This window comes from Ovis canadensis, chromosome 9, assembly GCF_042477335.2.
Source record: "Ovis canadensis isolate MfBH-ARS-UI-01 breed Bighorn chromosome 9, ARS-UI_OviCan_v2, whole genome shotgun sequence".
In the NCBI taxonomy this organism is placed as follows: domain Eukaryota; kingdom Metazoa; phylum Chordata; class Mammalia; order Artiodactyla; family Bovidae; genus Ovis; species Ovis canadensis.
In genome coordinates, this window is record NC_091253.1 from 42,865,363 (window position 1) to 42,883,603 (window position 18,241).

The following is an 18,241-nucleotide window of genomic DNA, read 5'->3' on the forward strand; positions in this document are numbered from 1 at the left end:
TTCCTGAGTAAATGGCCCGAGGGGTCCCCAGGCCACTGTGGGGAGGAGCATGGAAGTGAGGGTTTACCTGGAGAGCTGCCCATACAGGCAACAGCCCTCTAGGGGCCCGTGGCTGCTCCTCTTGCTCCATCCTGGTTGGCAGCTGCCGGTCGAAGAAGAGCTTATTTCTGACGGCCCTGAGCAGACGCTGTCTTCCGAACACCTTCAGTGTAACAGAATCAAATTATCACCTAAGAAGATCATTCATATCTTTCCTGTAGCTCAGTATTTTCAAATGTATCAGTTTCAAACTTTTAACTGGTTACTTTGCAAAGGTTGGGGTTGTAGACTTGGGATTCTGCTGTGCTTGTAACAGAAAGGTAGTAGTATTTTATGATTATTTCATAGTCATACCTGAAACAAAGCATCCTTCTCTTTCTTGATGATATTGTGCAAACAAGATGGTCCTCCTTGCTTCTCAGACCACCAGGTGAGTGTTAGCACCATTCTCATTTCATAGGTGTGGTGGAGTCAGTTTCTGAAGGTCTTGGAACTGGGGCAGGTGAAGGTGAGTGGACCCAGGCGGCTTGAGGAGAGGCCAGGACAGCCTCCCGAGCTGTTGGTCGTCTGAGGGGTCTGTGTGATGCCAGCTGAGACTTGCCTCTTGAATCCGATGGTGGGGTTCTCTGTGGAGATGCTGCCAGGTGGTTTGTGTTTATCCCGTGTTAGCATCAGCTCCGTCCCGATTTAGGACCGGGGTCATCTCTCAGCAGCTGTCCTGAAAGCACAGCCGATTAAATAGATACTGATACACAGAGCTCTTTGTCTGTGGAAAGGATATACAAGTCAAAACACTTTTCCTGCAGCTCTCGGTTGGTCAGCACGGACACATTGTGTTTCAGGACACGGTTCAGGGTTGCTTCCTCTAGCTGCCCACCCCCGTGCTGACCGCACACTTTACTTCTCACTCACAGGAGGTGCTTCCTGTGCGACCCCCCTCCCCGACGGCCCGCAGCATCTCCGTGGCCACCTGGTTGCCCACCGTGTCCTCCTCTGGTGGGGAGTCCCTGCCCCCTGCAGTGACCGCTCTGCTCGGAAATGGTCTTAGCCACAATTCTTTCTTCCCTCTTGCTCTGCTGCAGTGAGAAGAGGCGAGGAGGGTTCTGAAAGCTGGGGTGTGGTTTTTGGCTGCCTGACCCATGTGGCCATGGGCAGCCACACACCAGTGCTCGTGAGGGACCCTCCTGCCCCCAGGCCCGGAGACATGCTGCCAGGACCCGCCCCCCCCCTTCATCTTGTGGTCCGAGGGGTTTGGGGGCTGCAGAGTATGCCCACGCAGCCTGTTCATGCCACTCACCCATGTCCCTGCCTCCAGCCCTACAGGCTGGACATTCAGCCCTGATTTCTGCTCAGGTTGAGGACATGGTTTGTCAGTGTTTATCTCTAGAAATCAGTCACTTTGCACCCCGAGATGTAGCCTCAGGAGAATAAACATTATTTATTTCCAAATCGTAAGAGAGTGGGTCCCTCCTGTGTGGAGGAAGGCTTGTGGACTGGGGAATTTAGGACCCTGTCCCAGAGGACAGGTGGCCACTGACCCCCCAGGCTGCTGTTCACAAGGTTTCTGGGAGGCTCGTTTATCCCGACTGTCCTGGGTGTTGTCAGCACAGGGGCTGGACGTGGCTCTAATTCTGAGAACATGAAGAAGGAAGCTCTTGGCCAGATCAGTTTCTCACACTCCTCTTTCCATGGCCAAAAGTAGCTCTGCTGTAACAAGCATTCTTCGCTCGCAGCTCTGCTTCTCATCTGGAATAGTCTCCTGTGAAGCCATAGCTGTGTGATATGGCAGCCGTTACCAAGATGGAAACGATTAGGACGCCACGGGAGCTGGCACAGGATGGCCCATGTTCCGGACAGGACCAGGACCCCGGGTCCCAGCCGCAGCTCTGCCGTCCGCCCAGCCCGGCTTGGTGGCTGGGGAAAGCCGCTCAGCCTTCCCTGGGTCGATCCTCGCGGTCGCTGGTCGTGGCCTCAGAAGCTTGGATGCCTGCGCCTGGACCAGCTGTTGTCTGTTGTCCCTGGGGATGCTAGGCTCCCCCGGGTAATGGGATGAGGCAAGCCTTTCTGGGACACCTTTCAAGTTGGGAAACTAGAGCACAGGCTCTGAGAGAAGGCAGCTGCAGGAAGTCTGGCAGAGGCACCCGTCCCCTCTGCTGAGAACAGGAATGAGCCTGGCCGTGGGCTTGGATGAGCTGGAGGGGGAGGACATCCAGAAGCACTGAGGAGGGTGTTTCTATATTGAAGAGTAACCTCAGGGCTGGGGGAGGGGAAGGGCTCAGGGGGAGAGGACAGTGGTCACCAGACTTTTTCAATAATCAAACTTTTAGGAGACAGTTTAGCTGAATCAATCTAACCTTTGGGATAATGCCCTTTAGAAGAAAACAGAAGATGAGGTTTTCACAGTGAGGGAACGAGCAATGTGAGACTTCGCTGCTCTTGCTGCCCCAACCCAATCTGTCCTCACACAGTTGTCACCATTCCCCTGGGAGACTGAAACCACACCAGGCTCCTCTTCTGGCCTGGGGAGTCCTTGTCTGTAGCCCTACTCGTAGGCGTGGGAAACTGGAGTCCGCCTGCTGCCTGTTCTCACCTGCTGGGGCTGGTGTCTGGCCACCTGGTAGACCTGGTAGGTCTGCTGCCCTGTCACACCCCCCAGCTTCAGAGACTTTCACAGGAACATCCAGTTATCACCTGCCCCCTTCAGTGGAGGAGAGAGGTCCAGACCACTGTGGACAAGCGTTTGCTTCCCGGGTGTGGACAGAGGAGAATGCACAACCTAAATGTGTGATTTGTGTTTCATCTGGGGACCGTACAGAGGACTGTAGTCCAGAGGTGGCCTCTCAGTAGCTCAAGGGACCATCCTGAGAAGGTCAGAGAGGAACCAGGACATATAGGAGCTCCTGGCTGAGAAGACAATCCAGTTAACAGCAAGAGATGTCTGCTGATCACTGAAAACAGATACCACCAGTTAGCAATTTTAGGGCTTGTCTAGGGTATGGGAAGATGCGAGATTCTGATGGGCTGACCTGGTTCTCAGGGGTCCACCCACCTGCCATTGATCTCCCCCATCCAGGTGTGGGGCCGGCTCCCCAGAGCCTGGAGTCAGCATCTCAACCTCAGCTCATCCTGCCACCTGCTCACCCTGCTTCCCCAGCCTGGCTCACTTGCCCCCACGTGGGGGGTCCTGTCCAGACCTGGTCCATGTCACTCAGAAGCCCCAGTTTGTCGTGGGTCTGTCCTCAGAGGCCCAGCTTCACAGCCACCTGCCCTCCAGGACACCCGCCGGGAATTTCAGAGACAGCATGGCTACGACCTCAGTGGTGGTGCCCTCTCCTCCCCTGCAGAAATCCCATTTCAGGAAATGAGACCACTGCCCACTCTGTCCACTGAGTGAGACAATGGGGGCCCCAGGAGCACTTCCGTCCACCCCTGCCTGCATGCCCAGCTGCTCTTCCTGCCCGTTTCCTCTCTCTGTGGCCTCCCTAGGGGTCCTCACCTCCCTTCCCACTGCTGTCCTTTGGTTCACCCCACATGGCCTATGCTCACCCCCCCGCCCCACCCCACCAAGTCTCCCTGCTTCCATCCAGTTGGCCACAGCCTTGTGTCTACACCCTGCAGAGAGCCCCTCCAAAAGCCTTCCTGAATCACAGACCCGCAGCTGGCTCACGTTTCCTGACAACTCTCAGCATCCTGGTCCCCTCTGTCTGGGCTTTCCAAGCTGTGGGCAGCCCCGACCTCCCTCCCAAGCATAAGACCACTTCCTTTTCCCAAACATCAGCTGTCTCCTCCTTGGCCCCAGTACCCCGCTCTGCTCAGGACGCATCTGCACAGCTCTACATGGCTCTACACAGCCCGGAAGCTGCCTCCTGAGGGCACCACTTGGAGCCTCGGGGCTCCTGTCCACGCTCTGCCTGGCAGGTCAGGCAGGTTCTCGCCCATCCCCTCTGTTACTCTCTGTTCCCTTCAAGAGGATCTTCGCATGTGAGCAGACAGGTGGTATCCACAACAAATCCAGTGCTGGACAGCACCTGGCCTTTCTAGAAGGAACGGTGAACACCTGCTGGAGGCCCACGCCCACCTACTCACCAAATGACCAGCAGGAAGGGCAGCACAGTTGGCATCTCCCCAGGGACAGCCGGCCAGAGCCCAAGGCTTCTGAGGAACCAGCTCGGGGCTCCCAGGACCAGATGCCACTTCTCAGGGAAGGCCCACAGCCATGGTGGTGGTTCCTTCGCACGGCGCGTGGCTGGTGTGAGCCGCAGGGTCCAAACTGCCAGCAGGGGGGCTGGGTGGGGAGCAGGTGGTGTCTGCCTGCTCCGTCCCCTTAGCAGATGGTGGGGTCCAGGGAGCCCAGGAAAATCCCCCTGCCCCTCTTCTTTGTGAGCTGGGATTTGCCCCAGGAGCTTGTTCCCCAGTGTGGCCCCGAGTTTGAAACTGGTGGCTCTGCTTCTACCCCTTCCACCCTCAGAGCAGGGAGAGGGCTATACGGTGACACAGGGACATGAACTTGTCTGTGTGACACACGGGCGTCTTGTGTGTGACCAGCTGCACTGCGCTGAGCACAGCAGGAGCTCTTGCCAGCCTGCTGCAGTCTCCGGCTCTGCACCAACGACTGGGTTCCTACTGTCTGTCTGCGGCTGGGCTCCCTGGCTGAGCTCCCCACACAGACCCACCAGACTCCACCCACCCTTCAGCCTCAGGGTCTGGCTTTTCTAGCTCTGCCTCCTTCTCCTGGGCCCAGTGTCAGCTTCCTTCAGATTGCACTGACCCTGCAAGCCCCTCTCTCCGCCTGTGTTTCCCCCACTTCCAGTGACTCGTTCATGGGACTGTTCACTTCTCCAGCCTATCTGATCCTCCCCTTCCCCGGCCCTGAGCCTGTGACCCTGGGCTCTTCATCCAGGGCAGACACTGGACAATCCAAGCAGAGTTGCTCTTTGGGTGTAAAGATGGTAAAAGGCCTCATTAGTAATTTTGTCCCTGTCCCTTGGACAGCAAGGAGATCAAACCAGTCAATCATAAAGGAAACCAACCCTGAATACTCATTAGGAAGATTGATGCTGAAGCTGAAGCTCCAATACTTTGGCCATCTCACACGAAGAGCGTTGGAAAAGACCCTGAAGCAGAGAAAGACTGAAGGCAGAAGGGAAAGGGGGTAATGAAAGATGAGAGATGGTTGGATGTCATCACTGAGTCAATGGACATGAATTTGAGCAAACTATGGGAGATGGTGAAGGACAGGGAAGCCTGGTGTGCTGCAGTCCATGGGGTTACAAAGAGTCAGACACGACTGAGCTACTGAACAACAAAGTAAATTTTGTATCAGTTATGTGTAGAGTTGGTAATATTTTAGATAAATGGGGTAAAAACATTTTAAACTGATTTCACCTATTTTCCTCTTAGTCTCTTAGTCTGGCTAATGGAAAGCTTAGGTCACACCATGGCTTATATTGTGACTCATGTGAGAATCTGCTAGATGGAGCTGCCTCCATCAGGCCAGAAATGTCAGCTGCCTTCTCTGCCCACACTCCCATTCTGTGTCTCCTCTGCTTGAAACTCACTCCCATCCTTTATTTTTTGCCTTTTTGGGGCCTAAATTGCTCCCCTTTCAAGACTGAGTTAAGAACCCCTGTTTGAGTTTCTAGAGACTGTGAGCTTCCCTTCATCACAGCACACAATGTATCTTTCTTCCTGTGAGAACAAGAATGGATGTTATTTTGCTTAGGTTTATCCCTAATGCCTGCTGTATGTCCCTGACAGGCAGGAGATACGTGATGCTGCACTGAGCCGCAGAGCAAAGCCGTCTTATGTGGGAAGCGGGCAGACCGATATCACTTGGAGGGTTGTAAAAGTTAAACACTGATGTAACAGGCCTCTGCAATCATATTATCTCTAACGTGTAAGTAAGTTCGCACTGACTCATGAGAAATCTGTATGAATTGATGAGCCAGTGAAGAGACTAAGGTACAGATTGTTTATTCAACAAGTAAGCCAGGCGCTTGCGTTTGTCCAGAGTCCACACTGTACATGGGCGCTTCCCGACTTTGACATCATTCTACTTAGAGCTCCAGTTGATTGTGAGGGCGGATTATTCCCTCAGATAATGTTAATTCCATTTTTATGTAAAGCTTGGTTGCCATTAGGTAATAGTCATGTAATAAAATTTGGAATTCTTGATAAGGTAAAGGTGCAAATATTTAAATATTTAAAAATACTTAAAAATATTTAAAAATACAAAATAAAAATAAAAATAAAAAAAATATTTAAAAATACAAGCTGGTGTCTTCCAGCTGAAAGCCTCGGCCTGCGAGGTCTGCTCAAGGTTGGCCTCCTGTGCTCTGGTCTTGGGGGTGAGTCTGTGCTTCTCCCAAACCTGACCTCCCTGCCTGACCTTCAGACGTGCTGAGCTTTCAGGTGGGGAGGCCACCTTCCCCCGCCTCCTCTTCTTGGAGGGACCCGGACCTCAGACCTTCCTAGCGCCACAGGCCACCCCCCCTCCCATCATGATGCTCAGTTCAGGGGCAGGCACAGGGCCCGTGTGTGGCCCGAGGTGGCACCGCAGACTCTGAGGGTCAGCCTGGGGCCTGCGCAGCATGGTCCTGGCTGTTTCTTCTGGCCTGAGTGGGTTTCTGTGTGCTTTAAACACAGAGACACGGCAGCAGGCAGACAGCAGAGCAGTCAAGCCTCAGGCTTGCAAACTCGGGTAGGCTCCTCACCTCTGAAACTCAGTTTCCCCATCTGTAAACAAGGGGTAACCCAGTACTGCCTCACAGCGCTTCCATGGGTCGGGGGGGAGGTCCACAGGCCTGTATGTGGAAGAGCACAGCCGTGCTGGCTGCAGAGAGACGGAGTGGGGATGCTCCGACCCCTTCCTGAAAGAAACCCTGGGAGCCACTCAGTTTGAGAAACCGCAGTCTCCTTCCCAGAGTTGCTGAACAGCCTCTTTGTCTTAAGTCCGCCGTCTTGATAAAGTTAGGCAGGAATTCAGATCTTCAAGGGTTTCATGTCTTTATCTTTGGAGTGGCTGGGGACCTTCTGGAGTGTGTGCCTGGCGTTGCTCCCTGAAGGCTCTGCGGAGCCTGTCCTCTGCTTATCTCCCTGGGAAATGTCAGCTCGGTTTCTCTGGGCTCTGGGATCCCTCACCATCCACCAGGCATGGGGCATAATGTTCAGCACTGCAGGCTCTGTTGTTAATCCCAGAGGCCCAGAGCGCCAGCCCTGAGGGGCCATGGCAGCATCATGTAGCCCTGGGCCTGGACTTGAATAACGTGGCAGGGGCGTCCTGCGATCTCCTCATCCCCCGTCCCTGAGATGGGCCCCTGGCAGGCATGCTGGACGCAGCTCCCAGCTGCAGGGCCAGTCTGCTATACACATGAGGCTTTAGGAACATTTCCTGATAGGCAGAAAGAAGGTGGGGGGTGGGTAGAAGGGGAAAGGATAGATGCTGCTTTCAGAATGAGCAGAAGGCAGCATTGGTCACTTCCCCCAGGTCTGCAGTGTTGCATTTTCTAGAGCATCTCTCACTTTCCAGATGGGAGTGCGTTTTCCTCCCCTTTGGGAATGTGTGCAGAGAGCACAGAGTAGCTGGGCAGGAGCCCCCTGGGGTGGCGCAGTCATGTGTATTTCTGTGTAGGACACAAGTTACCTTACTACCCACCAGGCTCCTCTGTCCATGGCATTCTCCAGACAAGAATACTGGAGTGGGTCGCCATGCCCTCCTCCAGGGGATCTTCCCGACCCAGGGACTGACCCGTGTCTCTTGTGTCTCCTGAACTGGCAGGTGGGTTCTTATAGCACCACCTGGGAAGCCCCTGCCTTACTATACACTTCATGCTAGAGTTAATTCACCTTATCGGATTCTGTTTTCAGCTTTTTTTTTTTTTAAATGCAACTGCTGGGACAGAAAATATATTTGCTCAAGCTCTGAATTCATTCAAACTTCATAATAAAAGTCTAGAACTAAAGCGAGATTAAAATTACAGAGTTCTGAGATTCTTCAGATGGGTCAGTAGAGAGTAAGGGTATGCTCCTGACATCTGGGCCCGTGGTTTCTGAGACAGAAAGCAGCTTGGGGGAGAATGGACGAGAGCTCTTCTACCTGACTCAGGTGAGCGACCTTCAGTGTGAGAAATCCGAGGAACAAGCCTTGATTTCAGTGAGTGATCAGAGGGTGGATGTGGCTGGGGGCTGAGGGTTGCCCAGAGGAACCCCACAGAGAGCAGGCTGCTGCTACACTGTAATACTGGATTCCTCCTGGGTTTTCTTTTCTTCGTTTTTTTTCCAACAGATTGCTTCTGCATCCTCACTTCACTCCTGGTCATGATCATAATGTTTGCAAAATACAATTTTCACCTTATAGAACACTTCCACATGTTGTTCACTTAATTCTTATGGGGGCTCTATAATGTAGGTAGTTTTAATCTTATTTTACAGATGAAAAGCAGGATTCAATGAGAAACATGGGTTAGGAGCCCAGGACACAGAGCTGCAGACACCTTCTGGGCTGGTGATTCAGCAGTTCTTCCAGCCCCTACCCATGCCCAGACCCACAGGCAGTGATGACAGCCTCTGCCCGTCAGGCCGGTGCCCTCTGTCTGGGCCCCAAGCTTGGGGAGGGCAGCTCTGAGCCTCCAGCTCTTGAAACAGTGACTGGCCCACTGCTTATCCTGACAGAGGTGGATAGGAGGGGAAGGTGATCAGCAGTCCTAGAAGAAGTGAGCCCAGACCAAGTGAGCGATGGGCCCAAGAAAGGGAGGAAACCATGGCATGGTTGGGGTATGAGGCAGCCGGGGTGGAGTGTGGGGGATCTTGGGGCAGGTAGGAAAGGGTGGGGGAGGGACAAGCTGGCACCTCTTCCTCGGGGAGGTGGGAAGAGCAAGGTGGGCAGGTGCCAGTCATCCCAGGTGTCTCTTCCCCAACCCCCTGCCCCCTGCCCCACCATGAATTCCCACACAAACCCCAAGAGCTTTGATGACAGCCTGTCATCCTCAGGACCACACCTGGGCCATGGTGTGTGTGTGTGCACGGGCCTGTGTATGTATGTGTAGGCATGTGTGTGCACATGAAGGTGTATATACATGAGGCGACTACACAGGACCACGGGAAAGTCGCAGAGCCAGCGAGTTTGCACATCTGTCCTGACCTCTGCACTGTCCTCTGGCTCTGGGAAGGTGATCACTGGGCGCAGGTGCCCCCTGGCCAGCTGGGGCCGTGGGCCCTGGACCTCGGGCTTAGTCGGTTTCCCACCTCTCCTGCTCTGACCCACTGGGCAGTGTGGGAACCCGGGCCCCGCTGGGTGAGTGCTCCCCAACTTTCCCTCATGAGGCTGGCGTGTCCGCCACATGTGTGATCCTGAGAGCAGGGACCTCTCCTCTGTAAACAGCCGACATGTGTTGCACATTTACAGAGAATCCGCACAAAGACTTGGAAGGCAAGCCTTTGGTTTTGCATTTGAATTGCTTTTCTGATGTTGTAGGCATGTGGCTCTCGCATCTGCTGTTATATTTAGAAGGTGATGTCATGTTTGCGGGACCCTCTACCACAGCGCGGCTGTCAGGAGGCGCTTTCTTGGGGGAGGTGGTGGGCTCTCTGCATGGGGTTGGGGACAGAGGGACCTATGAGCCGTGGTCCTGAGGAAGCAGCACAGCACGTCCCCTCCTGTCCCGACGGGATGCTGGTATCATGTTGACTCTAAGCTCATGTCCCTCTGTTTTCAGCTTCCTCTCTTTCTTGATGGTTTCAGGGGGTCAAAGCAGACCCAAAATTCTTCAGAAATGCCAGGAAGAGAAGCTGTGGGGCCCACTGCCCACTTCATGGCAGGCTGGTCACGGTAAGACTGTGGGCAAGGAGTGCAGTTCCACGGCTCTTTCAGCCTTCAGGATTCATGAAAAGTTTAAAGTCACGCAAGAAGGATGCTTACAGGGTAATCCTGTCTTACGCTGACAATTGTTCAAGCTGGGAGGTGCTTCCCAGAAACAATGGCACAACCTTGGAGCCAAGAGGAGCCTAGAGCTGTTCCCCTGCGTTTGAGTTACTCCTCACATTTGCATGAGCGGCGGTGGTGGGGGGCGGGGGGGCGGGGAGGCCAAGAACGACCCCGGGAAGCAGGGGTTGCTGTGCTGCTGTGCTCTTACGCAGAGTCGAGGATGCCATGTAGGCTGCTAAGGCAGGGAGGAGAGCTGCTCTGTGTCCTCAGGGGAGAGGGTGTGGGGGAGTCTGCCATTTGTGTGGACGGATGGAGCCGGGAGACTGGGGGCGGGCTGGTCAGAGTGGGAGGCCTGGGGCTGCAGGTGGTGGGGCGCTATCTGCTTCCTGAGTCAAGGTCAGCAGGTGGCCGCTTCCCGGTCGATACTGGAACCCAAATATTTCTTTCTAAGGGAAACTTTCAAAGACAAGCAGGTTTGCTCCGTGCCCTCTGACGGCCGGTCCCCGCATGCTGTTTGCTGCCGACTTAATCACACAGCCTCACGACCTGCAGCACAACCGTTTGATTTGTTTTGACTCAAATTTCCCCTCTCTCAACAGTCTGAGCTTTGTCAAAGGAAAGGAGCCGGATGGAGTCCAAGCCCTGCGATTCAGGGCTTGCAGTGGGAGGAGATGTGGGGTCTGTGTACAAGTGTGTACATGCGTGTGCATGTGTGTGTGCACGTGTGTGTGCCCACTCCCCACCTTTCAAACAGTTCTGGAAACTGGGTCAGAAAAAGTTTACGCTGATCATCTTGAGGGGGACGGGGGCACAGGATGATGAAGGACCAGGTGTCTACACTGGCTGCAGTGGGCTGCCTGGAGCAGAGGAACCGAGGCATTGAGGGGAGTGGGCCCATGCTCTCTGGGGTCCTTTCCTCCTGCCATCAGTTCTCCAAGTCCTGCTGTTGCCTGCTGACCTCTAGGCGGGTCAGACCCTGATAGGGACACAACTGCGGCCCATACTAGGGTAGTGCCCTGAACACTGGATTCGGCCACGGATACAGGAGAGCTGAGTGTCACGGAGACCTTGCGGACGCACTCGCTGCTGGGGAGAAGGTTGGGTCCAGACCAGCCTTGGAGTGGGCCGGTGGCTCAGCCAAGCTCAGGTGTGGAGGCTTCGTAGAAAGGCATATGATGGAGCTGACACCTGGGACAGTCATGAAGGGCTCTACTTTTTAGTGACTCAAGTTATCGGCACAATTTTATTATCTGGACTGTTTGCACATTCCAAAATGTGCTTGAGGGAACAAGACAACTTCCAAACAGCTGAGATTTGGTGCCAAATTACTAAAAGGGAAAAATGATTGGGAACTTTAGAAGGGCCGCCACAAGGCAGTCCTGTAACAACTGGTTTTATAAACCAAGTTTGCTCAGAAAGAAATAAGTATACAGGGATCCCAACAATAAATTCATTGTTTTGAAATAATGTATGGTTTCCGTACCTACTTCTAAAACATATCCAAAGGCAGGAAACAGGTTCCTCCAGAGAGCAGAGAGAGTCAGGAAGCTTTTCACAGCATCTATGGCCAAGCAGACCCCCTAAAATCAAAGCATAAAGTGAGTAATAAAATTGCTAATATTTACATTCTGCTTAAGAGTTAAAAATCTTTAATAAGCAGACAGACTTGGGTCCAGAAACCAAAATTTAATCACGGATCAACTTCTCTTCCTTTGTGTAGCAGTTTTTGGTGATGGCTGTTCTTTTGACTGTGAAAGTAACATATACTACTGAAAGATTAAGGAAAGAAGCATCAAAAATAAGTGCAAATTCCATTAATGATTTTGAGAAAAATGCACATTATTTACACTGGGGAGTTTTGACTGTGGTCATGCATACAAGAGTATTTCATGAATGCCGTGCCCAAGTGTGAACAAGTGTGTGTGTGTCTAGTCACAGAATAGGAGACATGCTTTCTCTACCACATCCTGGCACAGCACCCGAGTCACCGATCCCATCCACGGTAGGGGGTAAGAAGCCGGCAGGTCAGGACTCTGCTTTGTGACCCCACGCCTCCCCCAGCTGCTTCGTGTCCCACTGTCCTTGTGACGTGGGTCCTTGTCCTCGCTGGTTGTGAAGATGCAGTGTGGATGGCACGAGAGGCTCAGATCAAGCCCTGGATGCTGCTGGCCACGGTGACGGAGTCCGGGGGCCACATGCAGTCCACCACATTGCATGGGCCTCTTTTGTTCTTCCTTCTCCAAACCCCTCTCTGCTTCTGATGTTTTTTTGCTGAAATAAACACACTCACAGCTTTTTTTTTTACTTACCCAGAATGGATTCTTATATGTGAAGCTGTTGCATCAAAATATATGGTGCTTGAAATGGTTCTGTGGTTTTATAGATATAATTTTTATTTACTTATTTGGCTGGGTCTTTGATGCTGCGGATGCTTTTCTCTAGTTGCAGCGAGTGGGGGGCTGCCGTCTAGCTGTGGGCTTCTCATTGCGGTGGCTTCTCTTGTTGTGGAGCATGGGCTCTAGGGTGTATGGGCTTCAGTAATTGTGGTTCCTGGGCTCTCGAGCACAGGGTCAGGAGTTGTGGTCCATGGGCTTAGTTGCCCAGCAGCATGTGGGATCTTCCTGGACCAGGAGTAGAACCTGTGTCTCCCCCACTGGCAGGCAGATTCTGTACCATGGAGCCACCAGGGAAGCCCACAGCTCTGTGTATTTATGAACTGATGATTTTCCAGGAAGCGTCTCCGTTTGTGAGGACTGTCTTGTTGCTCCGCACGATCACCGGGGCACCTTGCGATCCTGTTCAGTTCAGTGAGTTGTGGTGCATTGTGCAGGGAGCACCAGGAGTGTCTCCCCACTTCGTCTGGAGGAGCACATGCTCGCTCTGCCTGGACTGGAGAGAAGGCACGGGTGGCTGGGTGAGGCTGCTGGGCTCGGGTGTGGTGCAGAGCTGACCATCTTCTGCCCGTCACCTTAGCTGTCCCGAGGAACACTACCTTTATCAAACTGTGTGCTTATGGAAACTAAACATCCCATGTAAAACTGGAGTCTCTTTTTATCACTTTAAAAATACTGAATTTTGAATCCCTGGCATCCTGTCTGTGATCTGTAAACACTGTTTTCTGACAGGAGACCAGAGCTTCCTGGGGGTTTGGCTGACTCCAGGTCTAGGGCAGGAATGGCCCATCTCATCACTAAGAAAGTCAAGGACAGAAAGCACCCTGGAACTGTGTCTGGGGCCCAGGCCCAGCCTGAAGATGGTGGCTTGCAGGCAGCTCGGGACAGTAACTGTGACAGATCGGAGCAGATTGGGTATGGGCCCCACCTCCTCCTGACACCTGGGCTGTGACAGAAAGTCACACTTGCTGGCTTGGTGGCTGAACTTCTTCTCTGGCCTCTCTTGCCACCCCTGTTTCCAAATTAGCCCAAGAGCTCTGAGGATGGGGGCGCATCACTGGATCCCACACAGGCACTCAACAAACACTAGCTGACGGATAAATACGCACATAGACAGAACAAACCAGGATGCACTGAGGTGCTGGCATTGCAAGGGTCGAGGGGCTCTCAGTCTTCCTTCATTCAGGGCACCTCTGGAGACCGGCACATGCCCTTCCCCACAGAAACTTCTCATGTTTACACACAGGCACAAAGCTCCCTCCACACCCACAGAATGGGCAGGACTGCTGTGATCCATCTCCAGCACAGACCCACCAACCACTTCTATTAAACAAGAATCAGCGTGTGGGGAGCTGTCCTACCTAATCAGGCTGACATGTAGACAGACAAACTACTGAAAAAGAAAGAACATTTGGAACCTAATCATTTGTTGTATGATTAGAAAGCATTTCATAAACCTGTTACACTTTACCTTATCATGTTTGGTGATAAGGTAATTCGTATCACATTTGGTGAACAATTTAAAACTTGGAGTCTATTTAAGTAACCAAAAAACCCATTGATCTAGTGTCATTATTATTATTTTTTTGCAATAAGATTTACTGTAGTTAAGGCTGAAGTTAAATTTCAAATGCTAGTCCAGAATGTTTTTAGCAAGTTCCGTTTCAGAGAGACATTTTAAAGCTACAAAGTGATCATGTCTCAAGTACATTTGTAGGGTACTTTTCAACACACACTTAGAAACAGAGTGCCGTGTGACTCCCTAAGCAAGGTGGACTCACTCCATCTAAATGCACCCTGTTCCTCCTCTTTCCCCACATCTTGTTCAATTGTTCCTATCTCTTTTGCATCCTACGTGCTGAGTTGCTTGAGTTGTGTTCGACTCTTTGTGACCCCATGGACTATAGCCTGCCAGGCTCCTCTGTCCTTGGGATTCTCCAGGCAAGAATACTGGGGCGGGTAGCCATTCGCTTTTCCAGGGGATCTTCCCAACCCAGCAATAGAACCTGGGTCTCCTGCCTGACAGGCAGATTCTTTACCACATGCACCACTATAGCAGCTCCTTCGCATTCTACAGGTTGTTGCTTAATTTTGATCTTGAGGTTTCAGCTGTGTCTAACAGCTGAGTCTTTTCGTGCAAAATTGAAAGTGTGTCTTGTTGCCAGGTTTGTGCTTATAGAACTTTATCTGCATTCTAGCTGCTGCTGACTGCCGTGGAAGTGACATCAGAGAGAAGGGCTGACTCACATCCTCGAGACTCCAGCAGGAGATTACATGGAGCCGGTGACCCCGGGGTGTCTGTGCAACACCCAGCAGCTGGGCCCTCGGGTTTGCATTTCATTCACATCAAAGGCACCGCCAAACCCAAATGAGGTTCTCTGGGAGGATGGCTGTCCTTTGATAATGGGCTTGTGGGGCGTATCCTTGGCTGTTACAAGGGTCGCGTGGGGTTTAAGCGCTGTTCTATGTGAGGAAAACCATATTAGAACATTATACAAAGTGATTTCAAGTTGCATTAGAAGATTATAACTTTTCTGGTTAAAGCAAACAAATGCTTTGGGAGGCCCTGAGCCCAGGAGTTGGCGGGGGTGGGGGTGGGGGTGGGGGGGATGGGGCTTGCTCCTTCCATGAACTTTCACCACTTAACAGTGACCATGACCTTCCTCTTTGCACGCGGTGTCCAGGTCACTTGTGTCGGCTTCTCTGTCACAGTGTCGCCTACAGACTGTCCTGGGAGATGTGCAGTGTTTTGAAGGAGAAAACTTAGATGCAGACATTATCAGCCCAGTGACTTCCCATTGCTCTTTTGTTTGGGGGCACAGGGGTCCAATCGTAGAGACCCACCTGGTACAGAGGCTGTTCTACACTGGGGGGAGGGTGGAAGCCTTAGTGTGGGGCACATTAAAATGACTTTCTTTCTCCTTGCCCGACAGTGGGTCAGGTTCTGGGAAGAGGGGACCGACCTACTGTCCTGGGCTGGCTGCCCATCAGACGAGAGGAGCCCCTGGTTTCTTCACCAGACACTGTCCCCTGATGACCAGAGGATGGTTTTTCTAAGAAGAAGAAGACAGGAGAGCATCCCACTGTGCCATGAATGAGGGACGTTCCCGTGGCACAAACAGGACACACGGAGCACATGGGGTGCCTGCCCAGTTCCTGCTGATCCCCGGCCTCACACTTACTTAGATTTCTCCAGAGTGAAACATTTCAGCTGAAAATGTGAAAATGATGATGGAGTTATTTGGGATCAAGGGGAATGTGAAGTTCTGAGAAAAGGAAGCAGTGACATATAGCAGGTGGGAGGTTGGGGGTCGTGTTGTGCGGACGTCTTACCTGTCCAGTACCTGGGCCCCTGGGATGCAGATATGGCAGGTGGGGGGGGGCCAAGAGCTGTGCCCCCGAGTCCATGGGCATGTCTACAACACAGCATGGAGGGCCACATGCGGTCCTGGTGTGTTTCTTCTGCTTAAACGAAGGTTGTGGATACACAGAAGATGCACTTCCAGATGCCCTTCCTGGGTTTCTGTCAAGACCCAGACCAGGTTCCGTCTCAGGATGTGGAAGTAACTGCTGGGGCTGGGCTCACAGTCCGCGTCCATCTCAACTATCTCTGACCTTTGACCTCTAACCTTTTGACAGAGGAGGGAGTTTTCTGAGTGTCAGGGCTGTCAGGGCCAGGGGTTATGCCCGACCCCCACCCCGCCCCTACTCTGCTCTCAGAAACAAACTTTGAAGATGATTAATGATGGCAGAAATTGGACGGGTGCAGAGTACAGTCAGCATGCTGAGCCGTCCGTCTATGAGGGCTGTTTTCTGCCTCTTTCTCTCATGCAACACCTTCATGCCAGGCCCGAGAGCATGTGTTAGTGGCTGGACAGGACGGCTGGCGGCTCTGGGGGCCTCAGCCAACGTCCATAAGCTCGGGTGGGGTCTGGGGCTTCCTGGATGGCTGGTTTTGCTCCAGTACAGACAGAGCTGCTGAGGCGTGTTCAGATTCAGTTTGTGTAGAAATGAGGGGGATTTTAGGTGCAGTGTTCTTGGCTATCTTTGGGGGGCTGGGCAGTGTCAGGGAAGGGGAACTGGGCCTGCAGGCTGGATGGGTGGTCCTGCCTCAGAGCCCACCTCCCCACATGCAGAGGGTACAGCCTGTCACGTGGCACTTCTGCCCTTGGCCCCGAGATGCTGTGGGAAAGGACCAACCTTCTCTCCACTATTCTAATTTTTTCTTTCATGTTCAACGATTATACTAGCTTTCACTTTGACTTTGCCAAATAAGCCTTTCTGTTTTCCTTCAAGGAAGATGTGTTACAGAGGGAAGTGAACTGACTTCTCACCATGTCACCTTTGTCTTGGGGGTGGGGGTCTGAGGGGTTTTTTAGTTACTTATTTGCTTGGGCAACTTTTGATCTTTCCTCTTCCCCCATGTCTGCCCCAGTGAAGACTGACAAACTACAGGGAAAAGATATGTAAAACTTCTAACATTAAATTCTTTTTCCTTCCACTTAAAAATCTTAGGATTGTTATTCTTCATGCATTGATGGCCAGATAGTTCTATAAAATTATAGCCTTTGCTTCCTGTTTTGCAGGGTTATCTGAAATCAACTCCTCGGATATAGACCAGCTGCAAAACACGCGCTTGCATTAGCCGATTCAGGGCCCAGGGACAGGACTGGTCTGGTCAGGTGGCCTGGCTCCTGCGTGAACGCAGTTGCTGGACTGTGGGTCCCGCTGTGACCTGCCCGGGGCTGCGTCTCTGGCTCTGACGCGGTAGCTGACTCTCACCTGGACGGGAATGTCCCCTCTCCTTCCTTGACAAGAAGTCTTTGCTTCTGACCCCTGGCCCATTTCTCGATGAAAATCTCAAACCAAGAGGCTGGGCATAAGCTGACCCCATGTTAGGGGGGCTGCCAGGCCATGGCTACTCCTGACTCAGCCTGCCTGCTCCAACCCTGCAGATGTGACCCCCTGTGACTTGAGTCAGGAGGAGGAGCTGGTTCCTTGGACGCCTGCCCGGAGGAGGAGGCATTTCCTTTCCTCCGTCTCCTTTTTACCTACAGACTGCCCTGCCAGGTCCCAGCTCCGGGGGATTTGGTGGCCAGGCAGGAAGACTCAGGAAATCCTTGTCACTCCTCATCTCTATTATGTGGTCCATCTCCTTGGAAACACACTTGTGTTGGACCAGATAAGCTGTCAGCCTCCAAGGGTCCTTTCACTGATGTGCATGGCCTCTCCCCTGTTTATTTAAGCCTGGCTGATGGTCAGATTCTGTCAGACCCCGTGGTTCACAGGTTGTCTGCAGCCCCTGGTCACCCCCACCCCCTCAGGTGCATCCTTGAAAGAAATAATTAAGGAAACACTCAGGGATGTGCAGGTTGGCTGACCTCACAACCAGAAGGGAAGAAGGCTGTGCCGTCTGGGCCGGAGCTGTGGGGGGCGGTGCGGGGAGCCCACTGCCTCCTGGGGCCTGCTGTTTTTCTGCAGATGGAGGAGGGCAACCACCATCTGGGAGAGAAGCAGGCCACTTGCTGTGTTTACACAGAGACGGGAGGCCCATGCAATGAGCACGGGTGTTAGGAGAGAGAAAGGTGCTGATAAACATCACAGTGGCGTCTCTGTGGTCCGGTAGTTTTTCCATTATAAACTCATTGTCAGAGGTTTAAAATCTGCTGTGAAGACTCCAGGATAGAGCTCAGCATTGGGTGTACTGGGTGCAAATCTCTCTCCTCCGGGTCTTTACAGCCGCACGTCTGCTCTGCCCGATACTGTCTGCTTCCTTGGGGAGCCGGGAGGCCAGGGGCCCCAGCAGAACCCTAGGGCAGGGACGAGGCTCTGGTCCCTGGGGAAGGGGAGTCCAGTCAGCAGTCCTGTACTGGGCGTGCAGCTTGGT

General features: G+C 52.8%; 1 long non-coding RNA gene across 1 annotated transcript; it reads left to right on the top strand.

Moving 5' to 3' along the window:
* Nucleotides 1-13,201: 13,201 nt before the first annotated feature.
* Nucleotides 13,202-16,863, top strand: LOC138446072 (uncharacterized). Its single transcript, XR_011259123.1, has 2 exons — nt 13,202-13,269; nt 14,553-16,863. It is a non-coding gene; the product is annotated as an uncharacterized lncRNA (long non-coding RNA).
* Nucleotides 16,864-18,241: the final 1,378 nt, after the last annotated feature.